This window comes from Crocodylus siamensis, chromosome 1 (assembly GCF_052110815.1).
Source record: "Crocodylus siamensis isolate JL-2025a chromosome 1, ASM5211081v1, whole genome shotgun sequence".
Taxonomy (NCBI): domain Eukaryota; kingdom Metazoa; phylum Chordata; order Crocodylia; family Crocodylidae; genus Crocodylus; species Crocodylus siamensis.
Genome location: NC_143395.1, coordinates 241,485,688 through 241,508,385, shown reverse-complemented (window position 1 = coordinate 241,508,385; position 22,698 = coordinate 241,485,688). Strand labels below are relative to the sequence as shown.

At 41.1% G+C, this 22,698-nt stretch overlaps 1 protein-coding gene and 1 long non-coding RNA gene across 2 annotated transcripts in view; one reads left to right on the top strand and one right to left on the bottom strand.

Moving 5' to 3' along the window:
• The window catches only part of ROBO1 (roundabout guidance receptor 1), a 796,429-nt gene that overhangs the window by 476,012 nt on the left and 297,719 nt on the right, over nucleotides 1-22,698 (bottom strand). The window lies entirely within an intron of this gene.
• Nucleotides 8,851-22,698, top strand: part of LOC149874316 (uncharacterized) — an 86,091-nt gene continuing 72,243 nt past the window's right edge. The window contains exon 1 of the long non-coding RNA XR_016443793.1: nucleotides 8,851-8,917. This is a non-coding gene — a long non-coding RNA (uncharacterized LOC149874316). The remainder of the gene's footprint in view (nucleotides 8,918-22,698) is intronic.

Sequence of the window (22,698 nt, the reverse complement as noted above, 5' to 3'; positions counted from 1 at the left end):
TAGATGTGCTTTTGCCAAATACAAGTTCCACTTTGCTGCACTGAGTACAGGGATAAATAAATGAAATTAAAGGTCTGTGTTACACGTAAGGTTAGACTAGATGATCCAGTGATCCTTTCTGGTCTTAAAAGTCTATGAACCATGGAAGTGGTATAACTCAAAAAGCCTCTTGTTACTTATGAAATGCTGATTAGTTTTTAACATATTATACAGATGTATATGCATACACATTTGCATATAAGTGTTTCTTTGAGGCTGTCTTTAATCAACTCACACCTTACAAAGGTCACATACTTGTTCTGTAAGCATACAAACAGGGAAGTCCACACTGCTGAGATGGGGGAAATAGTTCACACTTCAGCACATATTTATTTTATAGTTTATAGACTAATGCGAAAAAAAGCTTCTCCTAATGACTGTAAAGGTTATGGGAATTTTTGTATCTTTCAATGTAGTCATGTCTTCAGTTGATTACAAGTAAGATTGGAAAACAGATGCTTTAATGAAACATCTACCATGATTATATTGAATACAATCACATACTATTCAGGATGGCTGTGGAAAAAGTGAAATAAATACAACACATCAAATGTTTCCATGAAATACATAATTAAAGGTTTTCTGGTATGCAGCTTAATGGGGTACAAAGAATAAATCACATAAAATAAAAGCAAAATGCTAACAACCCAATTTCATGCAGAATTCCAGCTCCCAAAAGGTTTGAAGCCTCAGGCACTTAAAATTTACTGTTCTCATTCACATAAATGATTTGCAGACTTAAAGGAATATTTCTCTCTCCCTCTCTCTGGATCAAATGATCCATCTGTTTACTAAAACAATTCCCTGCAAAGCTAAGGGGTCACATCAGGGTAAAAACCTCCCTCTTAGCCAAGAGTAACCCAAACAGGGTGTCAAGTGAGACTATTCAAAATATAAGGTGACATCAGATAATGTTTGATTCTGCTCAGACTCTACATTCTTTGAGCTACAATATTCTTAAGATGAATGCCTAAATGAAACCTTTTCTTGGAATGCAGAGTACATTAATAATTGTTTACATTTCTACATCATTATGTCAGATTTATGCTGTCAAGCTGTATCGATAATAAACTTTCTATGTAGAAAAGAATATACTAACTACTTAAAACCAAGCCATCAAACAAAGAACTGCTCTGTCAGTAGGTTATGAATTCATAAGTTAAACCAAAGTAATATTCACAAGATAGAGCTTGTTCTTTACTGTCCCATATTATACAGCAATGGAAACAGTACATTTCAAATTGCTAATTGTCAGTGAGGATTGAAATGCTTTAATAAATAACTTAGAAAAATATTATTAAATCTAGCACAGGCTATTTTCATGAGATACATACCACCACACTAAATGATAGGCAGGAAAAACTATATAGCTGATATTAAAATATACTTCATATTAAAATCAAATAAAATATTAGTGATTTTTTTTTGTTACCATTACAGTACTGCTTTTATAGAAGTCAATGGACAAGTCTGAGAGAACTAGACTACTGAGAAAAGGGCCATACACTAAAAATCAGTGCTCTTCTTGGTCCCTTTCTACAGTCAGAAATAGAAGAATAACTGTGATACTTGAAACACCATCCTAATCAGCAACAAAGCATGGGAAGTAGAGAAATATAAAATAAAGCAATTCCCACCAGTGTGAGGTTTTCTTTTCCACACAACTGAATGGAAACAGCAAAATAAATTTTTTTACTAATAATACTGTAATGATATGGTCCAGTATAAAAACCTGAAACCAAGTAAAATTTGTAAAAGCTTTAAGTATACAGACAATGCATGTACATAGTGTACACACATACAAATATACATGAATGGTATGCATATGCAATATAAATTGAACATTTGCGTAAAATCCAACAATAAATCCCAATCAGATCCAATTCGCAGTTAAAGTTTATTGATAGTGTAACATGCAGCCAACCTATTTTTAGTAATATCTTTGTTAATTTACATTACGTACACATCTGCTTCATTAACTAAAGGTGGAAGACCAGAGAAACAAGCTGTGGGAACTAGCATGCCTAATACATGAATTAATATATGCCCCTACCAAGACCATTTCTTTTACTGAGGGACAATCTTAGTGTGCACTCAGAGACACACTGGCCGTGTCTACACGAGACAATGACTGCACAGTTGTTATTGCACAGTTATTTAGTACTTGCATAACCAAGTTCTAAATGACTGTGCAGTAACCAGTGTTACTGTGCAGTATCATCCTGGCATGGTTGTCTAGTGATGCTTACTGCATAGTAGCTTGTTACTACTGCGCAGTAGTGTCTCATCATGGTTCATGCCTGGCGATGCTCCTGTGCAGTAGTAATGAGCTACTGTGCAGTATCTTGTGTAGACACGGCCACTTGGTACTGTTTTTGCAGGACTAGCTCTTTGTGTGGGGCTTCATTATCTCATTTCTGGGACTAATGCATGTGGAATGGACAGGTAATACATTTCAGGGTATTCCTCAGATCATGGTAGCAGTGGTAGAAACACAGCCTAAAAGAGCCTCTATGAGTAGAGTATTCACATGGAAAATTAGAATAAAGGAGTTCGAACAGTAAAATTATATCCTAGTTTACTGCATAATAAATTCCTCATTTAGATGAGCACCAAGTCAGCCATTCTCCAAGTACTATCCTTCCTCACATTCCTGATAGACCATAAAGGTTTAATTGGTCACTTGGTGTATCCCTGCCTCTATTGTTAGAGGTAACATGCCCTTTCACTTGAAGAGCTACTCCTGCTGCTATCAGGCAGAGCCAACTGCTAAGTGATTTGCAGCAGCTAGGGGGTTAATGGAGCAGTGACAGGCCCCCTACACTCCTCGTGCAGCTGCAGTAGGCTGGATTTGGTTGTAGAGACAATACTGTAATAAGGAATTTGAGGTCCTGTATTTACCAGAATCCAAGATAACTCTACATTTAAGGCCCAGTGATTAGATTCTAGATAATTAGAATCTAAATCTACAATTAGAATCTAATTTTTGGAAGGCTGTCAAATTTGTTCATCCCCATTTCTGCAGCAGGATGGCAGATGGAGGATGGGAGCCAGCAAGGGGCCTGTCCCTTACCCTTTCTCACCTCTCCTATACATCACCTACCATCCACCCTGACTGCCTGCCTCCCCCCCTCCACAATGCCAGGACATTCCTGTCTTCCCCTCTTGTGATGCTCATACCTCCTGCTACCTGTTCCCCCCTTCCCCAGTTTCTGCTCCCCCTACCTGGTCCCCCTGCCACTTGCCCTCCTTTCTCCCCCCACCCATGCCTGCACCCCATGATGCCTTTCCCTCCCCTTGGTGTCTGAACTCCTCGGACATTTCCCCCCAAACTACTTGCCCACCCCCCCGCTGCCTCACATGCCACCTCCCCTCTGCTGTCTGCCACCCCCCTGCTTAATCCCCACTGTCACTGCTGCTTACCTTCCCCTTGCAGTCTCTGGCTTCTGCTGGGGTCCTGCTCCAGCCCTGAGCAGCACCTGCTAGCTCCAGTCCCAGTCTAGCTACACAGCATCTGTTATGGCAGTGAGAGCTTCAATGCTAGCCCTGGAGCTAGGGTGAGAGTTGCCACCACTGCTATGATACAGAGCTGGGGCTGGATGCAGTACATGCTCTGTGCTCCCTGCTCCCAACCAGAGTGGGGCCCCAACCTGACATGGAGTTATGAAGGTAAGGTAAGCAGCATGTAGGGTGCCGAGACTATGGGGGTGGGGGACAAGTGAGAGGGCAGTGGCTGTGGCTCCAAATCTAACCCCTCCTCCCCATGTGTGTACTCATATATAAGATGAGGGGATTCCCTCACAGTTTCATAGTTTCTAGGGTTGGAAGGGACCTGAGCAGATCATCTAGTCCAACCCCCTGCCATGGCAGGAAAGAGTACTGGGGTCAAATGACCCCAGCAAGATGTTCATCTAACCTCCTCTTAAACACCCCCAGGGTAGGAGCCTGCACCACTTCTCTTGGAAGTTGGTTCCAGACCCTAGCCGCCCTGACCGTGAAGTAGTGCCTCCTGATGTCTAACCTAAACCTACCCTTTGCCAGCTTGCGACCGTCATTCCTGGTCACTCCTGGCAGTGCTCGGGGGAAAAGTGACTCCCCCAATGCCTGCTGATCCCCCCTGACTAGTTTATAACAGGCCACAAGATCCCCCCTCAGCCTTCTCTTTTGGAGGCTGAACAGGTTCAGGTCCCGTAGCCTCTCCTCATAGGGTCTGTCCTGTTGTCCCTTGATCATGCGAATGGCCCTCCTCTGGACCCTCTCCATGCTGTCGACATCGTGTTGAATGGTGGAAAAAATCTGGTTTTATATTTGAGTAAATACAGTACATGTGAAGCCCAAATGTAGTTTTTGCATATTATAACTTGTTCATTGTCAGGTTTTCTGCATTTTAGAATTTGTTATATTCAATTACTTATTGGTATGGTATTTTTTTAAATCTTTCATTCTTCATTCTGCCTTCCCAACAAAAGCTTGTATGTTATATTTGCGGGGGGGGGGGGGGGGGTTCCCAATATCATGTTTCATTTCATGTATGTTTAATGTTAATCTCTAGCCACTGAACTCAAGAGACATGTAGTTCATTTGCCTTATGACCTCATTATCCTGTGACTATCTCCCTGGTGAGATCACTTTTGCCTCAAGGAACTATATCAAATTAGTGGGAGAAGAGACCACAGATTCATGCTCCATCAGCCACAAATAAAACATTAAGTTTTAGCATGAAGTGACTAAAAGTGAAGTGATCTTCTTGTTGTTGTTGTTAGGAAAACAAAGTAATTTTGCTAAAATTATGTTGTCTCATAGGAAATTCATTTTGTGGCACTTCTGCATCCTGTTGAAAGACTAAAAAAAAGATGGTACAGAGTAATTACTGTGTATTTTCTCTCACAAAACCTGCTATTTTGCTCCAAAACGCCTGTCCCAACTGGTAGCCTGCAGGCTATATCCATAGATTCATAGATGTACCCATAGATTCATCAAGTCCAACCCCCTGCCCTGGGCAGGAGAGAATACCGGGCTTATATGACCCCAGCTAGGTAATTGTCAAGCCTCCTCTTAAAGACCCCCAGGGTAGGAGCCAGCACCACTTCTCTTGGAAGTTGGTTCCAGCTCCTAGCCACCCTGACAGTGAAGTAGCACCTCCTGATGTCTAGTCTGAATCTACCCTCTGCCAGCTTGTGACCGTTATTTCTTGTTACTCTGGGAGGTGTTTGGGGGAACAGGGTCTCTCCCATTCCCCGCTGGTCCCCCCTAGTAAGTTTATAGATGGCCACCAGATCCCAGCCTTCTCTTGTGAAGGCCGAACAGGTTCAGGTCTCATAGCCTCTCCTCGTAGGGTCTGCTCTGCTGTCCCTGGATCATGTGTGTAGCCCTCCTCTGGACCCTCTTGATGCTGGCCACATCCCTCCTAAAGTGCGGTGCCCAGAACTGGACACAGTACTCCAACTGTGGCCTGAGCAGTGTCGCATAGAGTCCCCCAGCCCTCAAGGAGTTAAAATGTGACCCCTGGGTCCCTGCCTAGCTGCTGCTCCTGAACCAGCAGTGGCTGGGATCTCCAGGCTCTCCTCCCTCCTGACCCCGGTCCTGGGCAGCAGGAGAAGAGCCAGGCTTCCCACATGACATGAGAGGGGCTGGTTTATCTCTGCTACACATGTGGCCAGGAGGAAGGGCAGTTGGTCATGCTTCCCCCATGGCGAGGAGATAGCAGGCTACTGCTGCTGCATGCATGGTCAGAGGGAAGCCTCCGGTTTGCCTGTGCTGTGCATATAGTCAAAGAGGAGACTCTGCTGCATAGGCAGTGGAGGGGAGCCAAGTGGCCCACACTGCCTCCACAGCAGGGAAGATCTGGGCTGCACACATTGCCCACAGTTGGAGGCAGAGCTGCCTGTATGACTGCGGGGCATGGGGATCTGTGAGACAGCCCTCCTCTTAACCAAGTTTGGGACTTCTCCCATAATCTAAAATCTAAAATAAAACATGTATATATACACAACAGAGTTTTAAATAGGAAACATGGATGTTAGGATGTTATATATAAAACAGATTAATCACTATAGTCTTTTCAGAGTGATGCAGAAGAGAAGAGAAAAAAGGCTGGTGGTGGGGTGAGGGCTGGCTTATACACTGTCTTAATTTCTTGACTTCATTACCAGTTGTACAGGGAGCTACAGAACTTCTGGGCATTTCACAAAAGCATATTTTTCATGACAAGTGGTGATTAGAGAAACTTGTGGAGTCAGAGGTTTTGCAAGCCCCAAACTATAATTTGGGTTTGCAAAACTACAGAAAAGGACACTTGGGAAGAATGTACTGGAGCAGACAGATTCATGAAAGTAGCTGAGAGAACTTTATTAAAACAAAACCAAACAAACACTTATCAATGTGCTGCTTAACTCTGATGGGTCAGCATCAAGCTCTCCTGTCAGTGTTGAGCTCTTTTCCACTTTGGCTTGTTTTAAATCCTCTGCCTGTTCTACAGTTTTTACAAAGGGGGAAGTCCAAGACCTGGTAATGAGCCCAGTCTTTTCCCTATCTCCCACTAGGGAGCATACATGTATATATCTGCGCATGAGCATGACTCAATTTACAGAAGGTATGAAGGTTGCCTCGAGTCTAAAAAGTTGAGAACCACTGCCTTACAGAAATATTATCCTGATGTGAAAGTCATACAAAACAAATATGATAAGAAAGTTTACATTATATTTTTCTTAGGGAAGAAAAGCAAACAAGAATTCTAGACCAAAATTTAAAATAAAAAATGTAGGATATTGTACTAGTATTTGCCTCTGACAGTCCAAAACTTATATACTGAGAGAGAAAAATGTGGGTGCCGATACGTGTGCTCTGGGGTAGGGAAGGGATGGTGTGTGTGTTGGGGGGGTGCATTTTAATTAGATTGGCTCTCCGGAAACTCTCTAACTAAAATCCTGCAGCATCTCTTCTATTCAGCATCCCATGTTTCTAAAACTTGTTCAATGAGGTTTAGTTAAAGCACCCTCACCACCATTTTGAAATCTGGAGATGCTGAATACACAAGATGCTGCAGCATTCTGGAGCATTCTAAGTAGGACTCAGTAGCAGACTCAATTAATCGAGTCTGCTCCAATGAATTCTAATTAGGACGCACTGAAGCATGTGTATAGGCACCCAAATTTCAGAATTCTATCATTACTGACCATAGTTGGCAGCACCAGATATCTTATCAATCAGAGGTTCATGAATGATATCTTACCTTGGCCATCCTAGTTACGATTGCCAAATCATGAGAGATTTGTCAATTCAGGTTAATTTCTAGTCTCTGAGTTGTCACTAATAATTTAGTCTCTTGATAGTGCATTTACCAGAGCGCCCCAAGGGATGACGAGGTCAAATGGTCACAAACTCCTGCAAGACCGTTTCAGGCTGGACATAAGGAAGAATTTCTTTACTGTCCGAGCCTCCAAGGTCTGGAACAGTCTGCCAGCGGAGGTGGTTCAAGCACCTACATTGAACACCTTCAAGAGTAAATTGGATGCTTATCTTGCTGGGATCCTATGACCCCAGCTGACTTCCTGCCCTTTGGGCAGGGGGCTGGACTCGATGATCTCCCGAGGTCCCTTCCAGCCCTAATGTCTCTGAAATCTATGAAATTTAGAACTGTTTCATCATGGTAGGTTAGAGTAACAGATGAAAGTTTTCCTCTTAGGTGGCAACTTCAGAGTGATATGATAAAAGTTGTAAGGATCAGTTCTCTTTTCACTTGCAGTTTTGTCAACCAAGAGCAACTCCAATGAAATTACTTGATTAAAAAACTGGCACGGGTGAGAAGAGGAACAACTTTTCTGTCTTCAGTAACAACTGTCTTCATTTATCAGCACAGTGGGTTTTTAGTATCTCCTGTGTTTGTCTCTATGGTTTATCTTGCCTTCTTTGGGTTTGGCTTGACAGCTATATTCTCCATTGGATAGCAGTTGGAAGAACCTGGTAAACTACACTTTTATTTGCACTAAATTTCACTACCATATTTTGGGTTTCAAAATATATATATTCTCCAATTCTCTCTTTTATAATATATAGTATATTTTCTGAGTAGGATTGGACTTCCCTGAGCCCTCCCTAAGACTACATTCACTATTTTTCACCAGTACATTTTTTCCCTTGATACAAAATGCCTCCAAGAGCTTTCCAGTTGTCATAAGCTTTTCCACTAGCTTCTGACTCTCCAGTGTTTTCCAGAGTTGCCTCAAACTCCCCTGTGGTAGTACATTTAGTTGGGCTTCTGGCCTACTTGACTAGGAAAACAGACAAAGACCAGAAGAGCTGATACTGCTTATTTCAGTTACATATTTTGAGATAAGGAATCTTGCATGTCTTACTACCCTGTGCACAGATGTCCAATTAAGTAAACTTGTTTTAGTTTCTCCAAGGTCGTATTTTTTTTCTCTTTATCTGTCTTAAGTATAAATATGCTTGAAAACTTAGAGAGGGGGAGGATTCCTTTGAAACAGACAAGTGGGTGATTCCCCTCCCTGTGATCACAGTATAGCCCTAAATACAGAAAAGCTGGCTCTGTCAGTTCAGATTCAACCACAATGCGAAGTTTGATTTCTTCCACACCCTCTGTTTTTCATCAGTTTTCCTATATGTCTCTCTTTGTTCTTTCTGAAGTCAGTTATACCTTGGAGATTACCCAGCAAAAAGTTGAGAATAACCATTTTCATGCCTGGTATAGTTATAAACAGGCACTTGTCATTTATATGGGCCTTCCAATTTGACTTCTTGTTACTTTGTCAAAGTTTGTAGGAATGTTTATTACATTCTGTTTAATTTTTCAGGTGGGCATCTGACAGATTGTGGTACAGGACCTTTATGTTCTACTTGAATCACAAAATCTCAGCAGGTGAGTCTCAAAATTGCACGTGATAGAAGTTTTCTGAAAATTTCAGTTGAAGAGTAAAGTCTCTGAATATTTTGCCAGCAGCAAGTCTGATTTAGGAATCGTTGGACAGGCTTGTATACATTTTAGTGAACCGTTTACTGATATTACTGTACTAATATGTCCCTCTAGTTTTTCCTAGTACTTTCACATGTGCTAGAAGACAGTGATGGCAATAATACTTAGTCATAATTATAATTTTTATATCTTTTCCTGAAAATTAAGGATTTAAAAGAATGAAATGTTGATAAACATTATGGCATGATAGCTATATTCATTTAAATACTGGGTTAGTGCCAAAATATGCCACACTGTTAAGACAGTTCACACACTGCTTGTGGGGGAAGGGGTAGAGAACTAGCCTATGCAGGATCCCTTCTCTTTTAAAGTCCTAAATATGTCTTTGCTTCATATTATGAAGTCTACTGCCTTATATGTGTCCTATTTAGCTATTCCTCTTTTTCAGTTCTGTTATTTGCTCTTTTGATAGTTCAGTCATTTCTAGCCAACCATCCAAAATATTAAAGAGTAAAATGAATGACTGGTTGAATTGGAGATATATCATCCTCCAACTCAAGATATACCATTCAGCAGACCATCAAAAGTGACTATCACCATCACCACAATATCCTCATGGCTTTCAATCCTTTGGACTTTCTGTGTAAGAATAGTATGGCAAAAGTTCTTTTTTAACTTTGAATCATAGAAAATTAGACTTGGAAGGGATCTCAGGATGTCATCTGCTCAAAGCAAGATCACTCCCAACTAGATCGTCTTGGCCAAGGCTTTGCTTTGTCTAGCCAGGTCTTAAAAATCACCAAGGAAGGAGAGTCCATAACCTCTCTGGGTACCTATTCCAGTGCTTTACTACTCTCCCTGTGATAAAGTTTCTCCTAATATCTAACTTAAACTTCCCTTGCCACAACTTGAGGCCATTGCTCCTTGTTGTGTCATTTCCTACCACTGAGAGCAGCATTCTATTCATTTGTTCATTAGGTCCATAGAAAGATTTTTCAAATATTTATTCATGCAAGCAAACCCCTTAATGAACTGGTCGGTTCCTAACAGCTGAAGTACAAAGCATAATAAACAATGAGAACACCTCCTAATACTGACCCCATGCTTTTCTGGAGGCACAATACACAAACAATAGCCTTAGTGATCTTATCTCTTTTCACTCAGAATTATAGAGAAATTCTGCCCAAGTTCTCTATGCAAATGGAGGTAGATAGGGTTACTATTACCTGTTGTGTATATTAAGCTACCATATTTTTTGCTATCCTCCTGTTTCTTCTGTGAAGCAGATTCCTTACATGCTTTCTTACTTTTGTGATTATTTGACAAACAAGCTATCACAAAGCAAACAAGATACCCATGTTACATAAAATAAGAAAAGAGATACTATATTTAAAAAGATCCAAGAGGTTGCATAGCTTATTTCCCCCTCTAATTATAAATATAATATCAATTAATGTGATGTTCAGATAAAATGCTTATATTTGCCTGAAGATGTATCAACACAGTCTTAGATGATTTACATATTGTGCTCTGTGGAAACTATAATAAACACAATATTTTAAGAGCTACACTGCACCTGATCAACATTTATACTTGCTCATAATCATTGCCACCTATTGTGCTACAACTAAAGATAATGGATTCTAGGTATTTTGTATTTAACAGTGCAAATTAAGTACCAAATTCTGCAATTAGTCTGGTACAGGTGGACTCTTATTCCTATGCTCTTTCTTCCTTATTTCAATACAACTCTGTGTGGGTCTACTTGCCTCACTGAAACCTATGAAGTCATGTTAAACATGATCCATTTTCAAAGGAGACCTCAATGTTAGCACAGGTGCAGGACATCAAAACGTCCTAGTTTAAATGGTAATTAGGAAAGATTAATCAGCCAGTTACCAACATTTTGTTTCCCCGTTATGAGTTTGAAAAAAATAACTAGTGTTCTGATTAAACTCAGGGAAATTCAGAAGAGTTATAATGAACTGTAACCCTGCTAAGTCTCAGTACTTATTTAATGCACTCATAAAATTTAATTTATAGTTCAAAATAGGACATCAGTGAAGCAAAATTGGCAAAAAAAATCTAAAAAATGATACAGCAATTTCCAGTTACTCAAACTAGTAATTTCTGTTGCTCTATTGTAGCCATATTAATATACAGTAACAAACTGTTATGATACAAATGCTATCTTCAGTCTGAGAATTTATTGACATAACTCATTCTGACACTGCTCCAATCCTTAATGAGGACTTCTGGTAAAAGAAATGTTGCAGGGAGCAGGTTGTGTTTCAGTCAGAGCTTCAAAGATTACCATCAGGAAGAGGTGAAGGAGGAAGAACAGACAAGGTGGCCATGGATTTCACACAAAGTTGTACAACTCCCAGGAGAGAGGTGAGGGCAAAAACACTCCAACAAACAGACACCAGAGCAGACAGCTAAGATAGAAGGTATTGAAGGGAATAAGAGAATAGACATATGGAGAGGTTGGTGAAATGTGACAAGGATGCAGTAATGAGAAGCGAAGAGCCTTAGAATAGCTAAAATGGGTGACAACATCTTAGTGGCATAGCAGTAACCCTGCAAAACCTAACAACTTCAGAGTGCTTAAAACAAGACTTCACATCAAGCCTAGATACTATCAGGATAAATAAGAATCTTAAGCAACAGTTTGGTTTGAAATCTCATTCCAGTGTCATGGTAAAAATGTTAGTTAGTGTTAGAGAGAAATCGGCACAGCTGGGGACAGGACTAGAAAATGAATTAGAGGAAATATATTCTCCCTGAGTAGTCCTACTGTCCCTACTCACTCCTTACAGACCTAATCTGCCAAGTGCAGAGAGCCTCAGGAGCAAATATTACAAATGGCAATTTAGAGGCTTCACCCCTGGGACAACTTCAGTGCATGGGCAGCACCAATGGTAACCCAAAGGCAACACCTGGGGGTGGGAGAGAAGGTTTCTCCCCCAAAGTTCTGGTTATAAGTGTCTGTGCACATTTACATGTGCAACTAGGGTGGAGCAATAAATTCTGGTGCTTATTACCGTGGGGTATATTGTTCCTGGCTGTGCTGTTTGCACATGCACCCGGGACCACAGCACATTGAACTGTTGGAGCAGCCCAGCTGGCAAGGGCCCCAGGAGATCAGCCTGCCAGCATGGAGTTGCTCTGATCTGATTCAACATGCTGTGGAATGGTTGGCTGGGGTACAAGGGTGCTATAGCATGTGGCTAATCAGCAGGCAGCCCCCACACTGTAGCACCGTTGTGCCCCAGCCAGCCATGTCAGTGTCTGCGTACACACTGCTAAGTAAAAAATTTGGCAGCAAGATAGTACTTGTATTTACATGGAGTTTATTAGTTTATTCCAGCCTCATAGCCCTGCATGTGTAGATGCAAGACATTTACTGCTAATTAGGCAACTCTGCAGTAAACGTCTCGTGCAGATGCATTTGACAATCTAACGGTCTTTATGCTTTGTTTTCTCCTGCCCATCTTGTAAAGAATGGTCTCCTAAACCCAGTCCCAACTCAACACTTTTCTCCTAAATCAGAATCCTACTCAGGACACAAAAACACCCTACCAGTCAAGGCACCAGCTTATTAAAAAAGTGTTGGGAAAGATTGGCAGAGTAAGTGAATAAAAAGAAAAAATAATGTACAGTAATTGCCATCACCTCTTGGTTACCAGGTGCATCTTGTCTTATCTCTATCTGTCTTTTAGGCTGTCAATTCCTTGGGGGTAGGAACTGTCATAACAAGTGCCTTGTCGAATGCTTATCACAGCATAAGGTATGTGTTCTAGCACAGTGACAAACATGTCACGCACCACATGCTTTTCAGCTGTGGTGTTTGAGGTTATGTAATACTATTTCTGGATGAGCGTATGGCAGGTAGTAAATGTCATACAATAGCAAAAGTAATAACAGAAATGAGAGCATGTGGGCATGACTGTCACCTTACTGATATGCATATAGTACAGCAAGCCAGAATTACTGGATAGATAATTTCTTTTTTGTGTTTTACTCATGGATGTTCTTTAAAATTGTAAAAAGAAGTCTGTACACTTCAATCTACAATCTGAAAATGTCACAAACATACATATGTACACTTTATACTTAAAGTTGCTGATTATCTTTGAAAGTTTAGTGTATTGGTTAGATTGTATGAAATATTTACGAGCAAGACTGTCTTTGTTCCAAACTAGAAAACAACGCTCAACTTCCATAAACTTTCCTAAATTCATATTTTCTAAATGGCTATTTCTGGAGAGACTACCCTGTTCTGTGTATATATGTGGATACACATTTTCCTTCCAAGTCCTTAGTGGCTACCTCCTTGCTTAACCTTTAAACTTGAAGAGGCTTTTGTTCCACCTAATGTCAGTGTAATTAAATCTCAGATTTTTGACATGTTGACCCTTTTACGCCTGTTTTTTCAGAGACTCCTGTCTGAAGAATCATTTCTCAACTGCATCCAGTGTAAGCTCTCATTTCTGCCACCAATCTGATAATAGCGTGAACGAAACACCAAGGCAGATTTACTCTGTTATCATTTTTCTTTCATTATGAATTGATATTTTATGCACTTGACATGTATGTCAAGGCTGTGGTAATAATACTTTAATCAGTTCCTTCATAAGAATCTCAGTGAGGCAGAAAAGTTTACTAAATAAGAAGAATGTAACAAAGCAGCTAAATGCTTTGCTTAAAAGAGGGGTTGGGGGGGGGGGGGCTCAACCCTGGCCAGGGCTTCCCAAGGGTCTGGAAATTTGGTGGTAGATATCTGGGCAAACAGCATCAAGCTGGTGTGGCCAGATGCAGGCACATGGGATCAGGCGAGTGTAAGGCTGGATCTAGGCATGTGGAAGCCAATGTAGGGTCAAGGTGGTACATGGACAAATCCAGGCCTGCTGGATTGCTCCCACACACTGACCCTGCACAGGATCTGGCCTGTGGACCAACCCCATGCCCCTCATTGAGCTTGCAGAGCTGAAAGGTTGGGACACTGATTGCCTAAACCAATGAAGGTTAGTTATAGAGCTGGGGTTACAACTAAACAATTCCTGGTTTTCAGATCTAATCTTTAATCCAATTTATTTTATAATCATATCATCATGGACAAAAATACACAGGGTTTCTTGATATACACATTTTTCAGGACCTTATTTCTGCCTCCAAACAAATTACTGTCATTTCGGGTTATATGATAACAGTGTTATGTTTATATATGAGTCATTAGATGTTTACTATTTGGTTCAATGAGATCTGAAACCGTGCATAAAAGGAAAAATAATTCCAGAACAAGTAGTTTATTTCAGGTGTTGTCAACTGGGGATACACATACCCCTGGAGGCATACTTGGATTGGTCCTAGGGGTATGTGAGGATGGGTGGGGGCAGAGCGCTGCTGCCTCCTAGGAACAGGGCTGGGGCAGGGAAGCTCGCATGCAATGGCTGCCAACACCACACGCAAGCCCAGTGAGCTTCCCGCTCCATCCCGGCCCTGCTCCTGGCAGGCAGCGACACTCCATCTCTGCCCACCCGTGTACCATCCCTGCCTCCATCCTCTGTGACTGGCAGCACACTATCCCCCCTCCCCGGCATCCAGCTGTGCACTTGCCACCCCTTCCCCTGGGCATTTGGCTGCATGCTACCTCCCCCTCCACACTGCTCAGCATCCAGCCACCAGGGGTACTTAGATTAAAAAAGGCTGAAAACCCCTGTTTTATGTAATTGTTGTGGTGCAGGTTACCATCTTAGCTGCAGGGGGAGTGTAGTAAATGCAGCTGTAATGAGAAAGTTAGAGATGAAATTACACAGGATGAAAAAGCAGGCTTTCCAAAAAGATTACTCTCTTTAAAAATTGGTTAGTGATGACAAAGACCCTTTAAAATACACTTTTCTTTTGCCAACATAGATTGGGAAAGTAGAGCCAATGCTTAGTTAACAAGGACACACTACTATGAAACGCTTTTGAGGGTTTTTTCCCTCAGTGCCAACCCTCATATTGCCTGGCAGAAGATGTACTTTTACTAAGGTAGTGTAGGAGTGCATGGTCTAAAACTGTACCTATGATGGTCCAAAAATGATATGAGAGGCAAGGATTTCTTAGGGTGATAACTTTTATTGGACCAACTATGTATCTGGAATAGAGTTAAATGAGCTTTGGAATGCAAGACCTGATGAAAAATATCTTGCATTCAAAAGCTTGTCTAACTATCCCAACAACATTAATGGTCCAACAAAAGAGATCACCCTTAGAAATACTTTCCTCTTGCACTAAACATTGCACCTAGCCTATATCAGTCAAAACTTTGTTTTTATAATCTTTTTACTACAGAAGAGAAGGATTTTTCCTTAAAGGAAGAGTGAAGATATCATGCTAAGGATATACAAATTAAGCAAGGCCCATATAAAGCAAATCATTTCAAGACTAGAGGTGACAAAGGGGAAGAAGAGAGGAAGAGCACTGATAGCCTGATGGGAGCCCATGTTGCTACTGCCACTGCCCAGACTCTTCAGACAGCAGTACTAGTGTCCCCTGCCACTGAACAGGCGCAGAGCTACCCAGGTCTGTGCAAGCTGCAGGCGGATGCATTTGTCCTGGGATGGGTTGACTTGTAAGAGAATCTGCACTCATGCGTCTCTCCAATGGGTCCCACCAATCAGCTTACTCATGGGAGAGCCTGTCTCCCACAGCTTGACGTGTTCTGCGGCTCTGAAATATTTCCAGCCACAGCACATCTGCTTCTCATCTCTTGCACAGAATAGAAGTAACATCTGTCTGTACAAGGGGTGGGATGAACTTCTCTATGCCTTAACCTGTTCCAGAGACTGCCTCTTGCCATTTTTGCACAGACTGGGAAGCCCTGGGAGAGTTTGAGCTGCAGTGGCTGTCTCCCATACTGTGTACAGAACTGAGTCTGTGCAGGGGTTATGGCTTGAACCCTCCCAGGAATCCCTGGGAGGGTTCCAGCTGTTGGGAAATGCCTCCCACTCTTTGCAAAATATTGGAGTGACTCAAGGCTGTGCAAAGCAGGAGGGAAATTCTTCTGTGGTTTGACCTGTCCTGGGATGAGTCAAGCCACACAGGAATGCCTTGCACAAAATAGGGTGATCATGATCAACTTGTAGCAGAGTCAGGGTAGCAGCTAGGCCTGAAAGTATGCCCTGGTTTGCCCATAGGGGTGAAGCAGTGGAGAGCCTGGCTGCTCCCCACTGAAAGTAAATCAGGGCTGCACTCTCTCTGGGGTGGCTTCCTTTTTCTCCTTTTTCTTAGGTTTGGATTAATTTATTTAACAAGCTCAAAATAAAACCCGCAGTCCAGGTGAAAGAAACATTCTTCCAGTGCTTTCTCCCAGGAGACCTCTCCACTCTAGGTTTCATCTAGGCTTTTGATCCAAACAAAGCTCACTACAACAAACAGGAGATCAATGACTTCAGTGACTTCAGTTCTGGACCTGGGCCATTATCACATCTCTCAAATGAAGGTTATATAATGAGCCAGCGAATCCTCAGTTTCATTTGCTCCTAGACTGGGGCTTTCAAGTTAAGCAAGCTTGACAGCTATTTTCTCACTTGTTTCTCAAAGCCAGGTGTATCTTCATGAACACTATACTTTTTTCCTAAGGTGCTTATTTGCAAACATTATGAAAAAATGTACTGAAAAATCTGCTAAGCACACAGCTTGGAAATATTCCCAAACATAGGTCAGTGGAAACCATTGTGATATGGATATTCTTCATTAAGTATAATTTCTATAACAAATTTCAACTTCAGCCTTTACATATCACTGTTTAGAACTAAAGCTACTGCTTTTTATGATGTTCTTTAAACCACTGCCTAATTAAACAACTTCTAACATCCAAAAATCAGATTTGGGTACAGAATAAAATACAAAAAAAAAGTCAGTATAAAATACCTCATTCAAAAGAGTATGGACGTGTGAAACAAAGTGGCCAAATGGACATACGTTGTGTCTGCTGGAAATGTGACAAAAACGCTCTAAAAATATTTTACCTTAGAAACTGGAGTTTAGACTGAAGCTCATGTGAGCTATATTGGTAAACTGCTTTTCTCATCATAGCCTGAAAATCTTTTGTTTTGAAAGGGAAAATTGGGATCATTCCCAGATCATTATAATGAAAGCTTAAATTCTTGATTGTGGAGGACTGCAGCAATCCGCTTCATTTCTATTTCATAAATGAAAGCAAGTGCATCTGAAGCTTGTGGTCAAGCCACATTCTTTAAAACAGACTAGCACAAAAATTGGGGGAAAAAATCTCTGAAGCTATTCAGAGGCAATTAGGGTTCTTTGTATGAATGGTTTCTGCAGTACAGTGCAGCAGTAAAAAAAAACTAAAATACCCTATCTGTTAGGAAACAAGTAATCCATGTTTGCTTTGCCTGCCTGAATTTGTATTCTCATGAAAGATGAGACTCCAAAAAACCTCCGATATAACCTCCCACACTAAAATGCTGCCACTGGCGTCTGCTTAAAGACTGATATAATAGGCCAATCATTTGGGGGGCATCATGTCCTTTTAAAAAGTTCCCACACTCAGATGGTTGTCAATGACAGTGCCAGTGAACCGTTACGCAAAGCCCCCCAAACACTTTGTAAACTAGAATCTGGGAGGACAATAGTAAAGTTCAGTGCTAGAAAGAGATAGTGTACTGAATACACAATGCCAAGCTTTGTCTGCTTGGGGCTTCTGTTGAGGGAGAAGGCTACTTAATCTCCCCATTTGCCCTGGGGATTCTTACTGTTTTAATGTGTCCTTTTTGAGAGCCTGTGAACTGTAGAATATAGGCTGGTAACAACTTTCTTTAGGACTGCCTCAGCAAAACCAAAAGCTGCCAACACAGAATGCTAGCACAGTGGTGCTAATGAGCACAAAGAAGACCTTTAACTATTTTTACAGCTACCAGAGCTAGGGTTTCATGTCATTCCTTGGTGAAGGAACTAATTCTTCGGCTTGTTTTATAAGAGTCTAGCTTCTGTCACAGTGCAGAGGATGGCCTCTTCACCCATTTTTTGAATAATAATAAAGCCTGATGCATCTTTAATGAACTGTGGGATTTCTGGGGATTTTTGTCTTCATATACAGTACAGAAAGGGCTCTATATGTTCCATGTTATTTAAGGGCTACTGCTGATGAAGATACACTAAGGTGATCAGTATATATTTTAACATTTAAAGTAAGTTCCTGAAGTCAATGGCATTTCATCAATGAGAGTAGAATTGACTGTTGATATTTTCTTTGAGAATAAACAAGGGCTACATTTCTATAAAGAATGAGTATTTACAGTTGGTATTGTTTCTGTTATGTCTTGTTCATCAAAGTCTTTGGTGTAGATGAAAAATATAACATTGTGGTGATGTAGATATTAAAACACATGAACATGGATATACAGCACAGGTACATTAAATAGACATCAACAAGGCTTGGCTGTCATGTTATTCTTAAAAAGTACACTCAAATGACCCCAATTTAAAACCTAATTGAGAGTTTTTTCAGAGGAATAAACTCTTGTGCAGACCTGTGGAACAAGTTAAAAATTAATAGTTGGAAGTACTTACTAAAAACACAAGACAGTTGCTGTTGTCTAATTGAAAGTGTTTGACTCTTAGAATTATTCCTTATGCATTCTTTGACTTCATATATGTATAAAAAGCATAAGTTTTCTGCTAGGTCACATTATAGTCTTCCTATATCATGGAGACATGATATTAATTTGTCTATATGCATATTTTATTTATGAGAATTATGTATGTCTAGTTTCTATGTCTACCTTTATATACAGAGAGAGATGGTATGTGTATAAAATCTATGTGCTATATATCTCTTATTTCTTTTGTCTGTTCCCCCTCCCCCACTTTTTCTTCTTGCTTTCTATTTTGCCTTGAATTTTTTCATTAAAAATTAAAAGGTTAAAGCAGTTCAACTGAGGTTGGAGTGCTAATGAGACACCCAGGGCAATAGGACAGGTTCAAAAGCTGCACTTAGTTTGCCTTTTGCTGTAGTAGCTTAAGCTTAGCACCACATTTCTTTTTATATTAGAACTTTTTATTAAACAATAAATGAGCAATAAATAACAGACCCACAAACACAGGTTTCCAAGTACTCTAGTGCTCTGTTGTCTCTTTGTAAATACAATTTATTCTCATGAGAAATCACAAGTATTTACTCATGTAACCAAATGAAAAACAGGCTGATTAGATTAGAACCATGAAAATATATGTTGTCATTAATTAACCCTACTTTTAGTACATTATGGCCCCCTTTAGCTGAAATGGTCTGCACGGGCTTAACATTCTTCAGCGAGACCTACTGTACAACCTGTCTGCTTTCAGATGTGCTGGTACCTCTTGAGACCAGCCATAAAGGTGAGAATTCAAGCTGAGACAATGAATTTACACCCAGGGGCCAAGAGCTAGATTCCTGACCCAGTTAAATAAACTGCTAATGTTTTACATTTTTAAACCATACTTTGGATAGACAATGTTTCAAGGAAGATTATTTTTGTATGGTTGAAGAACCTTTTAGTTCTCCCTGGTTTGTAGCTACCAATTGACTTAGGCGGTAATGAACACCTAAACCAGTATAACCAGTCTCCTCTAATTTTTAGTGATGTGAATTAGGGGTAACTCCACTGAAGTCATTGAGGTTACATGAGGCAAGAAAAAAAAAAACAGGGCTATAATATCTATAGTACCTTTTACTATTGGTATATGTCCTCTGGCTTCCATATACATTGTACTGCATCATCCAGAGTTATGTGAGAGTATATGAGCAGGGAGTAGAATAAAGGAAAAATTACAACCAGTATATTATAGGACGTGCAGAATATGGGTTTTGTTAAGTCAGAATAAACCTCAGCATATGATGAGATCCAGAAGCCCATAAAATAATATCAACCTGGTCTCACTCTAGGGAAAACTTCTTTTCTCCCTACTATGCCTGCATTTCTATCCAATTAAAATGCTTAGCAGTATTGTTCACTTTTCAGAGATTCCACCATGCTGCCGAATGAAATGACTGGATTTTTTTCTCCAGGACTGCTTTCACTTCCCTACTCCCCATGTAGCTCATACATGGACCTTCAAGCCAGAACTTCCTTAGTGTTTTATGGAATGAGTGACAGAGCAGACAACCGGTATACTCCACTCACACATTCAAGCCTCTACTTAGTATTAGCAAGAACCTTTATTCAATGAAGATTTGGGACCCATTGCTCTTTGAGATACAACAACAACAGCACTACTAATGTAAGGTTATGTTAATGGAAAAGATTGACCTCATAAGAAAGTCCTAATACTTCCCATCCCGCCACTCCAAGCCATCCCAGGCTAGTGATGTAGGCATCCATAACAAGTGAAGTGTTTAATTGTACCCAAGAGTGATGTATTCATTTGGATAGGATATTGGCTGGCAGCCTCCAAAGGGTGGAGTCATTAGAGCAGATCATGGCACTCAATCAAGTCTTCCTTGTACTGCTCTGATGCTGCAGGGAAGACTTGAAATTGGAGCAAATGAAGGGCTGATTATTTGACTGCATCAGGAAATATTCAATGAGCACAGAGGTAGGAAAGCAAGACTTATGTGACCTGTATTTGCAGCCCCAATGATAGCAGGTATATTGTGAATTGGTGGAGGGAAAAACATACTTTTGTACTCATAGGTGGCCAGATTGACCTCATGAAGATAACTGGTTTTGGACATAAATTAGAACACCTCTGGGACTGCTATAAATTGTCATGGGGTCCAAATAAGCTTAGCGGCACAGGGTGTAATGCTGCTTATGTCTACCTTACTCTTCTTGTTTAGATCTTGCTCTGACCACTAGTCAGCTGGACCATTTCACAGTTGCCCCTGCCACATGGCTGGGGCTGGTCTCCATGGAGATCCCAGCTATACCTGCACTGTGATAGAGTAAGACTGGGGTGGCTGCAAATTGTGACTCTGCCCTGGCCCCGAACCAAGCTGTCCCCACCACAAGATCCCAGCAGCTCCAGAGCAGCTGCCTGCCTTGCTGCGTGCCTTGCCAGTGCAGCTGGAGCCAGTCTCCATGGCAACCCCAGCCTTGTGCTATCACGGTGCAGGTATGGCTGGGGTCACCATAGAGACTAGCCCCAGCCATGCAGGCAGGGGTTGCTGGGAAATGGAATCCACTGACGGCCTGCAGGCCAGACTTTGCCCACCCCTGGACTAGAGCATGAGTAACCAATGTATGGTCCTCAGGCTGTATGGTCCTGTGGAGCCATGTCATTCAGTCCTCAGGACAGGGATCTGGAAATTTGGTGATTGGGGAGTGGTGGCAGCATTAATTGCTGTGGGTCCTGATTCTGGCCTGCAAGCTGGCCCACAAAATTCATCTGGCCCATTGGCCAGATGCTTTGAGCACCACTGGACTAAAGGATCAGACCATGTGTTTTCTAAGTTGGATAGGTGGTGGTCTGATACAGTACATACCATTAATTCAGTTAAAGCACAAGAAAAAGTCCTGTGGGAAAAATAATCTGTTTTCCTGGTTTCCATAGGGAATATTAATATATATTTTAGCAGTATAATTTCTGGCATAAAAAAGAAAGCTACTCAGCCACAGGAGGCAAGTTTTGGATCCTCATGAATCAAGCAAGAAAGTGGGGAGATGGAGAAAAGGAAATTGATTAAATGAAATCTCCATCCATTTTTAGCTCTCCGAAGCACAAGTTTGTACATCATTTCAGAAAGGCTTCCGTGGTTTGCCCAGGTGTGGAGCCAACATCTGTGACCTACCTTGACTTTTGTGGGTTGCTGTGGATGGAAAGAGACCCTAGGTGATTATAAATTACAGAGCTCCATGCATTAACATAAATACAGATCCATTCACACATCTGTGTTCTATTAAATGAACATCAGTTGCCAAAACAAGTATTATCATTTTAAACCAATAAATAAATAATATTCTAAGGGCTAGTCATAAGTTAATTTGGTTTTTACAACACAGGCAGCCCTGCTTCCACAGAAAAGTCTGATGCAATATGATTTTTATGTGCAAATGCTGAGGTCTCCAAGAATGCGGTGATACAAAGTCCATGATCTCTGAAAACTTTACAACTACAGTGGAACACCCTGATTTGGATTAATAAGTGAAACCTCCATTATAAATTACTGTTTTGCAAACTACGGCCTGTCTGTAAGGGGGAAATCAGTAACAGTGAGCGAGCATGGAATTTTATCCCCGATGTGGAGACACATAATGTTCATTAAAGGTGCACTGTGCCAGATTGCTTACTATACTCTGAAAGAGGAGTGATTTACTGTGCACTAACAACTTCTTTATGGCTAAGAAGCCCAAAGTAGCTTGAATTCTGGCACCTACCACCTTGGCTACTACACAGTAACTTCTACATATAGACAAGCCCTTCATTAGATTCACGTTTGCCTATTTTGCATCTTTCTGGATGAATCCAGGGAAGGAATGCACCTTTCCCCCCTCCGCCCCCCGCCCCCCAAGCTCTGAAGTACTTGTGGAATATATTCACGGCCAGCCATAAAAGAGGAGTGCCTCCACTGCTTTAGACAGTGCCTACCATAACATCTGCTTTCACAACTATCCTTGTAGGAGCACTTCTCCTAGCAGGTTTATACTACATACTACAGTATATGTCCTAGCACTCCATGAAGTACTATTGGAGGGAACTAACATTAAATGCTAAATACCAAATAAAAAAAACCCGAG